Genomic DNA, 11,684 nt, shown 5'->3' with positions numbered 1-11,684 from the left:
TAAAGCATACTAGAATTGTAGTTAGGTTTTCAATATTTTTTTCCTCTAAGTAAGAGGATCTTAAGTATGCAAAGATTTATTCTGACATTTCTGATTGAGTAACTCAGTAACCAATAGGCATTTCTAACTCTTCGGATAACTCTTTTAAAATGCAGGAGGTATTACTAATAGAGATTTGTTTAGGAAATAACTCCCTCCAAGGAATCCTAATTTATTTTTATAAGTCTTAATATAGAAGCAGTCTTGACTGTCAACTGTGTTTTCTGTTTCTGAAGATGTTGGCAGAGTCAGGCACATGAGCTCTGTGGTGGCATTTGTCATCTTTTTCAGGGAAAGCAATCTACCACTGGAGAGCTGTGTCTTGAAAAATTAGTTTCTCTACGAAACTTTTTGAATCCCACTGAAGAGATGAGATTCACTGCTTTTAACCCATCAGAATGCAGGAATTCAGGCTGACTTCCCTCATTGAGTCCTTTACATCCAATATTTCCTGTTTTTAGAGAGTTTTTCAGAGTAGTCCCTTTGCTAGAGTTGGGATCAGAGTCCATTGCCCAGCTTCCCAGGTTGGAATGGGAAGGTACTGGGATAGTCTGTACTGAAAAATTTTTCTCTGTGATGGGGTGATATGTTCCAGTAGCTTTGCAGCAGAACTGAGGTCAAGTGTGTCATTCCATATGTGAAGGCTGTCACAGTAATCACACTGTTACATGTGGTTCCTATGAGAAGTCTCATATACGGATCCATTTTTAAGCCATAGGAAGATAAAAAAAATAGTTATTTGAATAAAGTGTACTTACCATGCAAACATTCTTCCCTGATGGAATTTTAACACTACAAACAAGGTAAATCATACTGGAGTCACTTAAAATTGAGCTTTTATTTACAGTACGTATTTGTTTGACAGTGCTCAAAAATCCAGGTGGGCCTTAATCTTACAACCAGAAGGCAGAATACTTCAGTAGCATAAACATGAAAGAACTTTCCCTTTCTCCCTTTAGAAAACAGTGTTCAGCTATTTGTCTTTTTGCACATCCATTAACTTTTGCAGATTATACACCCAGAGCCCTTTTGTCCTCTGGGTGCACATGTTTAACTTCCAGTAATACCAGTAAATCTTTACTGGGAATACTGTCTTCATGAGTCTTTAGAAACTCATGAACCGTGTGCTTTGTCTGGTTTGCTTCCAAGGTGAGCCTTTGTTTTAGCTGTTTGAGGCAGGCTTGCTCAAGATTCTGGTATAGCTCAGAGGATTCATGTAATAAAGAAATGTTAGTTAGGCCAGACAGTTCCAAATCACTCAACCAACTTATTGGCTCGTAGACTTCTTCATTAACTACATACTCTCTTATCACATGGTGGTTACTGAATAAAGTCTGTCTTCAGTAACTTACAGCTGTCACCCCTGCCACTCACTGTAATATGACTTAAACAATACTTTTTTTTATTTCCTTGGTGATGTTGCAGCTAAATTCTGGCTAGAAGTTCACACAAGAATAAAAGCTGTTATAACTTAAATGTATATCTTTCCTCCTATGGAAACTGAGTTCTTATCATCTCAGTGCCTTATTCGCAAAGGCCTGTATTTGTAGCACCATTTATCTTTCCAAAGGGAATTGTATGGGACCTTGGGGATGAGTAATGACTTTTCTTAATCAGCCTTTTGAAATGCCATTGTCTTGTCTGTCTTTGTAGAACATCGGCACAGTGGTGGGTGTTTTGTAGCATAATATGAAACAAGGTGCTTGCTGCTAAGAGCTTGTAATTTAAACAAAGAAGCAGCAATCAGAAAAGCAGCTGGCATACACTGACACTGAAATTCAAGGGCTGAATGCTTTCTGCACTGAGGGCAGGAGCGAAGGAAAGAATGAACAAACACCAAATGGATCAGAGTTCTCTTGTGTGTGCCAGTGTAATCTGCCAGTTCCTACTTAGCAGGCTGTGTTGGCATTGATTGGTACATTCTAGGCTTATATACCTTCTCCTTGCCTGCTTATTTTGCTGTTACATTTTTTGGATCACTGTCTCAGTATTAAGATTCAACCTACATTTGCTTTAATATGTTTGGTCCCTCCTTTTTGTTGCTTTTCCTGCTCTAAATAAATGGTATTTATCAAAAGTTGAAATAAGCCCAAAACAAAATGAAAGCACAACATTTTCAGTACAGGATAAAAACATGTGAATTTTGCCATTTAGGACTTAAGCAGGGCAGAAAGAGACCACCAGAGGTCATCAAAACATGTTTTAGATGTGCCCCGGCAAGTGTACCTACATTATTGCTAACTGACCTTTTCCTTAAAATCTTCCAATTAAGGAGCTGCCCCAACAGCCCTACCCAGCCAATTTCCATGTTTTACCATTCTGATTATTAGAATCATCATGAACTCTAACCTCACTCCAAATAAGCTGTATCTTTCCCTCCTTTCATAAAAAAAGTTTGTGTTTGCTATCAACTCCTTCAATCTTTTATCATAATCTTGTTTGTTTGTTTGTCTTTCCCCCTCTGATTATTCCCTTTGTTTTCCTCTGGATTATGTCAAACTGGTCTTCTTTCTATTTTAAGCACTGCATGCAGAACTGGCTATGTACCTAGTCCTCCCCTGACTGAGGAAGAAATAACTCAGGTGGTGTGGGACACAGCATTAATGTACTTCTAGTTAAGGCTTGCTGTTTTGTCTGCACTATCATGTGGTCGATGCTTATCCTCTTTGTGTTACAAACTTAGGTCTCATCTTCTTCCTGCTGCATGGCTGCATCACCAGCTGCTTCCCATTTTGTATTTTTGTTTTCAATTTCTCTTTACACTGTGTAGCACTTTGAGCTTGTCTTCATTGAACTGCATCCTCTTGATTTAGAACTCTCTTCCCAATTAATCAGGTTCACTTTGGATTCTGATTCTGTCCCTCAGCTTGCTTGCACCTCCTCTCCTCCTGCTGATTTTAGAAGTATACACTCTAGTCCATCATCCAAGTCATTAATGAGATATTAAACAAAATTTGGTAGTGATAGGATGATGAGCAGAGATAACTAGGATATTCAGGGCCCAGAGATGTGGCATGATTTTCTAACTAGAGTACAGAACTATTATCTTTCTATTTCTCTTTTTTTTCTTCTTTTCCAGAAAACTGGAGACCATGGACTTGTTAGTAGTGATGCAAAACTGTGAGACTTAGATTTTTTACAGGCTTCACATACCAAATTGTTTTAAATTGCAGTAAACAACTTTATCTCCATTTTACAGGTCCAGAAGACAATGTCAGGCAGCTGGCCAGTGGCAAAGCTGGTTCTGGCAATGCACTTTCCCTCAATAGCACCACCATCTCCCTTCACAGATCTGCTCTTCTTCTCACGTCACTGCCTTCCCTGCAGAAAAGCTGGTGCAGTAAAATCAGCTATCTACATCAAATAAGCCTGTTTTCCACCTTGATTAGCATTCATAAAATGCCAATGAATTGGTTAGTGATACTGACATTGCTAACAGAAAGAGAAGGAATAAAAGGGAAAATCATATAGAATTATCACAGTATGACATAAGCCCCCTTAATTTCTTCTCTCTCTATTCCCCAGCTGTAAATAGCTGAGGTATAGCACCCCTGCGGACGCAAGTTGTGTGTCCACCTCATCTCTGCTATTTATTACACATAGCTGAGAGCTTGCTACTGCTGATTTCATCGCTATTGATTCAAGATGTGAATATGTCCCAGCACATGGATTTATCTGTTGTCCTTCAGCTCCTCTAGCAGCAGGAGGAAATATATGTATTTTGGGGCTGAGTTCAATGGTGAGTGCTAGGATTTGAAGGGTGTTTTTGGGATTGCTCAGCTTTCAGAATGAGTGATAGTACAGACTTCGGTGCTGTCTTTCTGCCTTAGTTGTTTGCGAAGTTCTGCTGTTCTACTCTTCTATAAGAAAGAAAACCAATCAAAACAAAACCAACCAAACAAAAAACCTACCACACTTTGCTTATCTACTCTGTTTACTTTTGAGTAAAATTATCACTTTTTACCTGAATGACATTACTTTGAACCTCAAATGCACTTCAGGAATAAGTTGGTTGTTAAGTAAGAGAGGTTGTTATTATTTTAAAACCAGAATTAGATTAGATTAAAATAGAATTGACCAGTGTTTCCACATACAAACATATATTGCAACAGATATTATGATACTTCATAACTCTTGAAGTCCAGTGAGACAAAAACAAGCTTAGCATGAAGGAAAAAAAACGGTGATCTGATTGATACAAGTCTTCCAAGATTTCTCCTCTTTTAGGCTATGAAGGGTAAAGATTTAACCCTGATGCCAAAACTAATCCTAGGTGTTAAAATCTGTGGCAGAGTTTGCATTCATCAATGTTAAGGAAATCTCCATAATCCCCGCAAAAGGTTAGAGCAGTGGGGATCTGATTAGAAATACGGTTAAAAGAAGAATGGGTTGCCTTTCATTCAACTTCACTACAGTAGTCTGCAGCTGCTAAATTATAACTCTCAATGTTTTTCAGCCAAAGTTTCAATGCAGAACAGTTGTTCCGGTGTCATCAGCCAGACAGCCCATGGAGGGATGTAGTTCAGGAGTTTCTGTGGTGGAGCCAACAGAGTTGGCTTATAGCTCTGATTTGCAACTTTATGGTTGCCCTTTATTGCTGAGTGAAGAGAACACTGAGGAAAATCACAACAGGACAGGGAAAACACCGACCCTCTCTTCTATTTCATTGTGGGATACTTATTGGAGGACTGCTGGGAGTTTCTACGGCCCTGGGAGACGACACTGCTGGGAGAGCAAAACTTAGCAGAGACATGGACCTGCTTTTCAAAGGGCTCTGTGCATGTGCAGCTGCCAGCAATTTCAACAGGGATTTCTAGATTTTCATCTGTATTCTGAACTGCAATATTGAGGTCAGTGAAGACCTTTCTTACCATTGTGTGCTTGCTATGGGGAGATGGATGCAATATCCTTATTCCTGTGTTGTTAGAATTGTAATAATTATTACAGCCATTTACTCTAGGGAATAGGAGTGTACAAAATACATATTTCTCTTTCTGGAGATCATTTGCTCTTAAAATACGCTGCTGTTCTGGGAAATGTGAAAATGATGCAGGGTTTTAGGTGGATGGAAATTGTTTCTGTTCTCAGAAAATAATTTCTGAATTATTTCAACCTAGAAGTTGCTAATTTATTTTAGCCTAGTTCTGTGAACCTAAGGTCATACCACCAAGTCTGGTCCCACTCTCTTGATACCCACCCTTGAGATACTTATCTCATTGATAGGATCCCCTCTCAGCCTTCTCTTCTCCGGGTTGAACAGACCCAGCTTTCTCAGTCTCTCCTCATAAGAAAGATGCTCCAGACCCCTAATCATCCTCAGAGCCTGCCACTGGACTCCCCCCAGTAATTCCTTGTCCTTCTTAAACTGGGGAGCCCAGAGCTGAACACAGAACTCCAAACGCAGTCTCACCTGGGCAGAGTATACTGGAAGGATAAATAACCTCCCTTGACCTGCTGGCCACAGTCTTTGCAACGCACCTCAGGATACCGTTGGCCTTCTTGGCCACAAGGGCACATTAGGGGCTCATTATTAACTTTTTGTCCATCAGGACTACCAGGCTTTTCTCCATGAAGCTGCCTTCCAGCAGGTCTGCCCCTAACCTGTACTGGTGCCCAGGGCTGTTCCTCCCTAGGTGTAGGACCTTGCACCTACACTTGTCTTCATTGAACTTCGTTAGGTTCCAACTCTCTAGCCTGTCCAAATCTCTCTGAATGGCAGCACAGCCTTTTGTTGTATCAGCCACTCCTCCCAGTTTTGTATTATCAGCAAACTTGCTGTTGGTACACTCTGTCACTTCATTCAGGTCACTGACAAATAGGTTGACCAAGACTGGATCTACTACTGACCCCTGTGGAACACCACTAGCTACAGGCTAGTATAACCAGACTGCACCACAAAGCTCTGAGATCTGTCATCCAGCCTCAATCCATCTCACTGTCTACTCATCCAACCCACATTTCATGAGCTTACCTCTGAGGATGTTATAGGAGACAGCATCAATAACCTTGCTGAAGTCAAGGTAGACAACATCCACTGCTCTTTCTATCCAGTCAGTCATGCCATCATAGAAGGCTTTCATTTGGTTATTTCGCCAACTTAATAGCAACTTTCTGCTTGACACAAAGAAAAATAAAGCTGTTTCCACGCTTCCTGGTGCTTCTGTCTCTCACTACCAGGGAGGCTGGTGTGTTTAGCACAGTGGCAGACAGTGGCCAATCTCAACTTTTTTGCTCTGGTTTTGACCCTTTTTCTTCCTGAACAGGGACATGCCTACCCTACAACTTCAGTGTTTTGTGTATCCACATTGAATGAAAAGCAACAATATTCACAGGAAAATAATCCATATTGCATTCTTTGCCTTGGTGGGGTTTTTTGTTCATTTGATTTGGTTTGGTTGTTTTGTTTTGTTTTGATTTGGTTTTATTTTGCTTTGGTTTGAGTAGCACTCAAGCTGTGAAGTAGCACTACCAGTCTTTTGATAACAAACTTGCTAGGGTAACTGTCTCAGCATTCATTACTACCCTGCTCAGCTGAATTTCTTCTTAGATTTTGTGTGTTCCATGTTGTGGGGCACCAACATGGAAATCAAAGGACTTCTGGTGCTTGGGTGAAACAAAAATACCCTGTCACTTAGTCATCTCTTCTGCTTTGGAGAGTCAGTACAATTTTCCAAGCAGTGTCCAGCAATAAAGAGGAAATGTCTCACACTGCACCTCTCCTAAGATTGTCATTGAAGTGTTGAAGTCACTAGTGGGTTATATGAATGTCCCCTTCACAATGTCTGAATATGGCTGTCTACGGGATTATCACTGCTCATTCTTCCTGGTTAATGCTGCTCTGGTGTAAAGATCTTGGGGGTGTGATGCTGTGCAGGGTTGTAGGACGCAGAACACTCAAACGGTCATAAGGCTTGGTAATGTGCTGGCAGTAACTATAAGGTTACACTGTACTGTGTTTTGCACATGAAGTCTGAACACAGATAGCAAATAATGTATCTCATCTAAAGTTCCATTTCCTAAGCACTTCATGTTTAGTTTTTAACTGGTTGCCAGAATCTAGGTTAACACATTAACAGTACTGAAGGTGGCTATATTAGGCTGTTCAGATGAATTAGGAGGCAAGCTGATGTCTTCTTTCAAAATATTTTGAAAAACTGATCAAGTGTGCAAGTTTTAACTGTTCTTAAAACTGTCCCTTGCTCACTTTGTAACAAAATGTCTTGCTAGCTACAACTGCATTACAGAGGTCATTCAAGGAGTTCAGAGAGATAACTGCTTTCAGACTTTTTCTCCAGCCCATTAGGTCCATGCTCTCTGTCTTTCAGTGTCAAATGTGACTGTCTTTCTGTCTATTTCTGTCCTGAAAACACACATTTTTGTGGGCACCACAAGGAACATTACAGTCCCCGATAATGTTTAAAACCTGTCTGATGGAATCACAAAGCCATGATTGAGTACCATATGTTGTTTGCTACCTGCTATATGTCTTTTTCTTTGGAAAGGCCCCTCTTCAAGAAAACTCAAATGATGAAGGGAAACTGGTGTAGTTTATTACTCTGCTTCATCAGAACGTGCCTTTCCTCTGTCCTTCTGTGCAGAGGCAAATATTTTACTGTTGCTGGTGAAGACTGAGAATGGCACAAACAGGTTTTTCTTCTAAGCACACAGGTCTTCCTTTTTTGTTCAACAAACCTGTTCTGTGGAGACGATGCAACGACTCTAATGATTCTACCTGGTCTCGGTCTAAATTGCTCTTTCTTTAATTTCTATAATTACTGAGGTAGCTGATCAGAACCCTATAGCTGGGGCTACAAAATTATTTCCATTCTGATTTCAGGTTTTCCATTACCTGTTAATATTTGCATGATGTTCGGTTTCCACAGTGAAATAATCTTCCACCTTCAGGTAGATCCTCAGGCAACATGACTGCTTAAGGAAGGGTAGAGGTTGTTAGAAAAAGCAATGGTCCAGAAATTAACAAGAATAATCTTTTAAAACAAACACTGTTGATGTTGCATCATCTAACTTGGCTGTAAATTTTTCTGTCTCTGAGGCTATTGTATAGTGTTTGTGTGTACATCTGTGTGAATCGGTGGTATTAGAGCATAGAATTATGTCCTGCTGCACCTTGGGTGATGTGAAATTCCCTTTTGAAGTTTCATTTCTTCCGCCATTGCTACTGTCTATGGTTGCTTAACACCCTGTATCAGCGGTGTCAAATGCATTTTTGCCGGGGGCCACATCAGCCTCACCGTTGCCTTCAAAGGGCTGAATGTAATTTTAGGACTGTATAAATGTAGGAGTAGCCTATATATCATGTTCACATGGTGAGGCTGGCATGGTTACTCACTTCACAAGTTATTGCTCTGCAATCTGATTTTAATCCAGTTCTCCCTACTAAGAAGGATTAAGCAAATAATTAAATGCAGAAGCTACTAAAAGTAATTAGAAGCCAAATTCCTTAAATTCCAGCACTGTTCATTCTCACTTTTGATTATTCTCTAAGTAGATTACTTACATAAGAGGGAATAAGAATAAATCTCTTAATATAAAAATTAATAAGTAGAAAAATTATTTCTCATACGTTGAGGATAGTGTGGGAACATAAATTCTTTCCTCTTTATTACCAGTTTGCAGTTTTTGTCTTTGTGCTTTTTTGGGAGAACAGTGTCTTTTATTCAGGCAGTACTCCTTGTTCTGACTGACACTGTTTTGAAGCTCTCAGAAATATGAAGATCTATAGGCTAACCACTTCTTTTGTTTCTTCCAGAGGTGCTGATATCCGCTGCTGAAATACAGTGTGCTGTGTCTTGTGGCTGATCTCATTCACCAGGACTCATCTCTATTTTCGTGCTATTGTGCTTCCCCAAAACCTCTGGGACGTGGGTTTCTCTGCAGCCAACTGCCACTGAGGGGACAGATTTCACTTCACTGTGATATTTTTAGACATATTGCTTCATAAAAGTGTTCACCTCTCAGTTCCTGAGATCAGCTGATCGGAGCCAGCTCGGCGGGTCCCGATTCAGCGAAATCTTCGAGGTACAGAGGAGCCTTTTTTATTTTTTTCTGTCTGAATCGGGCACTTTCGCTCTCGGGACACCCGGCAGCTCCCGGCAGCCCTTGCGAGAGCAGCTGACGTGAAGTGGGCGCTACCGCGGCAAGGGCCATCACGCCCCCGCCCCTCGCCTTGAAAAAGCCTCAGGGATGGCATTTGTCCGTCTCCGGTAGCATCGTCACAGCTAAACTGAGGGAGTGCGGTCTGGACAACCGGGTAGTGAGGTGGACTGTGAACTGGCTGAAGGAAAGAAGCCAGAGAGTTGTGGTCAATGGGGCGGAGTCCAGTTGGAGGTCTGTATCTAGTGGAGTGCCTCAGGGGTCAGTACTGGGGCTGCTATTATTCAATATCTTCATCAATGATTTGGACAAGGGAATAGAGTGTACTATCAGCAAGTTTGCTGATGACACGAAGCCGGGAGGAGTGGCTGACACACCAGAAGGCTGTGCTGCCATCCAGAGACCTGGACAGGCTGGAGAGTTGGGCAGGGAAAAATTTAATGAAATATAACAAGGGGAAGTCTAGAGTCGTACATCTGGGTAGGAACAACCCCAGGTTCCAGTATAAGTTGGGGAATGACCTGTTAGAGAGCAGTGTAGGGGAAAGGGACTTGGGGGTCCTGGTGGACAGCAGGATGACCATGAGCCAGCACTGAGCCCTTGTGGCCAGGAAGGCCAATGGCATCCTGGGGTGTATTAGAAGGGGGGTGGTTAGTAGGTCGAGAGAGGTTCTCCTTCCCCTCTACTCTGCCCTGGTGAGACCACATCTGGAATATTGTGTCCAGTTCTGGGCCTCTCAGTTCCAGAAGGACAGGGAACTGCTGGAGAGAGTCCAGCGTAGGGCAACTAAGATGATTAAGGGAGTGTAACATCTCCCTTATGAGGAAAGGCTGAGGGAGCTGGGTCTCTTTAGCTTGGAGAAGAGGAGACTGAGGGGCGACCTCATTAATGTTTATAAATATGTAAGGGGTGAGGGTCATGAGGATGGAGGCAGGCTCTTCTTGGTGACAACCAATGATAGGACAAGGGGTAATGGGTTCAAACTGGAACACAAGAGGTTCCACTTAAATTTGAGAAGAAACTTCTTAGTGAGGGTGACAGAGCACTGGAACAGGCTGCCCAGGGGCGTTGTGGAGTCTCCTGCTCTGGAGACATTCAAAACCTGCTTGGACACCTTCCTGTGTAACCTCATCTGGGTGTTCCTGCTCTGGCTGGGGGATTGGACTAGATGATCTTTTGAGGTCCCTTCCAATCCCTAACATTCTGTGATTCTGTGATGCCTGATGGGTTTGAGTGGTGTGGAACATACGGTCTTCCAGTGGCAGACATTAGGTTTCCTGACCATAGCAATCCAAACTGCTATGCCCATAAATAAGCCCAAGTGCCAAGTCAGAATCTAACAGTGAGTTAATACTAGTTAGTGCACATAATTGAAAGAAAGCCTACATTAGTCTAAGCGTACATTTCCAACTCAATACTCTGCTTTTCTGTATAGCTGTATATGAACACCCATTATAATTTTTGCCTCCTCTTTCCCACCCACAATTTAATTTGCCATTATCTTCTACCGTGGATGACACTTCTGTTGCTGTTAAAAAAAGCTTTGATGCTTACATGCTAAGGTATTTTGCAAATTAATGAATTAAAGTACTTTTACAGGTAGGAGTCAGATTTGAAAACAAGTCATTAAACTAAATTGTAACCAATGACACATAGCAGCATAATTGCTATGACAGATTCTGCAAGGGTAGGCAACAATTGGCCTCCACAAATATCACATATTTTTCACTTACCATAACACTTTATGGGTCTAAGGGCAACTCTTTCCAGCAATAAATTATTTATCAGCTCTCAAATTCAGGTGCACATGTACATTTTTTGTGGCATTCTATTGGTATATGCAGAAATTCAGGCAAGAGGGCTACATGCTGAGCTGTGTGGAACATGGAAATACTGAAATAAAATGTCCTCTGAATATGATTGAAGGCATAGCATTTTTTAAGTACTTGGAGTAGAAAGGATATGAGGCCTTCTTTTGGTCTTTATTTAATGTCAGTGGGGCTTTTTTCATAAAAGTACTTGTTTAGCTTTGCTTTAAACTGGCTTTAGAATAGCAATGATGGTAGAATCTTTTAAAAAAAGTTCCAAATATAAAAGAGTATTGAAATGACACATACAGATGTTTCAATGTTAAAACAGCCATTAGGTGATATTTTGCAGACCAAAGTCCTATTTTACAGGGTACTGAGGTTGAATTTATCTTTGTATCCTGATTAAAAAAAATATATATATATATGGAAAATTCTCTGACCAATGACTGCTCAATATCTCAAAACAGAAGCTTATGTTCCTTTTGTTCAGAGTTTGATGCTGAAAGTTAGTCTTTAACTATAAAGATATCCAATGGGATGTATTAGGCTTTCATGCATTTGGCAACTTATTTTGAATCTGACCCTAATTGTAGATGTTGAGTGCTTAAAATTGTGGCTCTGAGCTAGAGCTCTTTTCATGTTGTGTAGCACCTGCTCCTTTTTGGTAAATTTTCATTTAATTTTCCTTCTTTTTAGAAGTGGAATTTTATAATGTTCTCC

At 40.9% G+C, this 11,684-nt stretch overlaps 1 long non-coding RNA gene across 1 annotated transcript; it reads left to right on the top strand.

The window, feature by feature from the left end:
• Window positions 1-4,725: 4,725 nt before the first annotated feature.
• LOC135579155 (uncharacterized) lies at window positions 4,726-10,949 on the top strand. Its single transcript, XR_010471677.1, has 2 exons — window positions 4,726-4,889; window positions 8,810-10,949. It is a non-coding gene; the product is annotated as an uncharacterized LOC135579155 (long non-coding RNA).
• The last annotated feature ends 735 nt before the right edge of the window (window positions 10,950-11,684 follow it).

This window comes from Columba livia, chromosome 3, assembly GCF_036013475.1.
Source record: "Columba livia isolate bColLiv1 breed racing homer chromosome 3, bColLiv1.pat.W.v2, whole genome shotgun sequence".
NCBI lineage: Eukaryota > Metazoa > Chordata > Aves > Columbiformes > Columbidae > Columba > Columba livia.
This window is presented reverse-complemented; position numbering and strand designations above follow the sequence as displayed.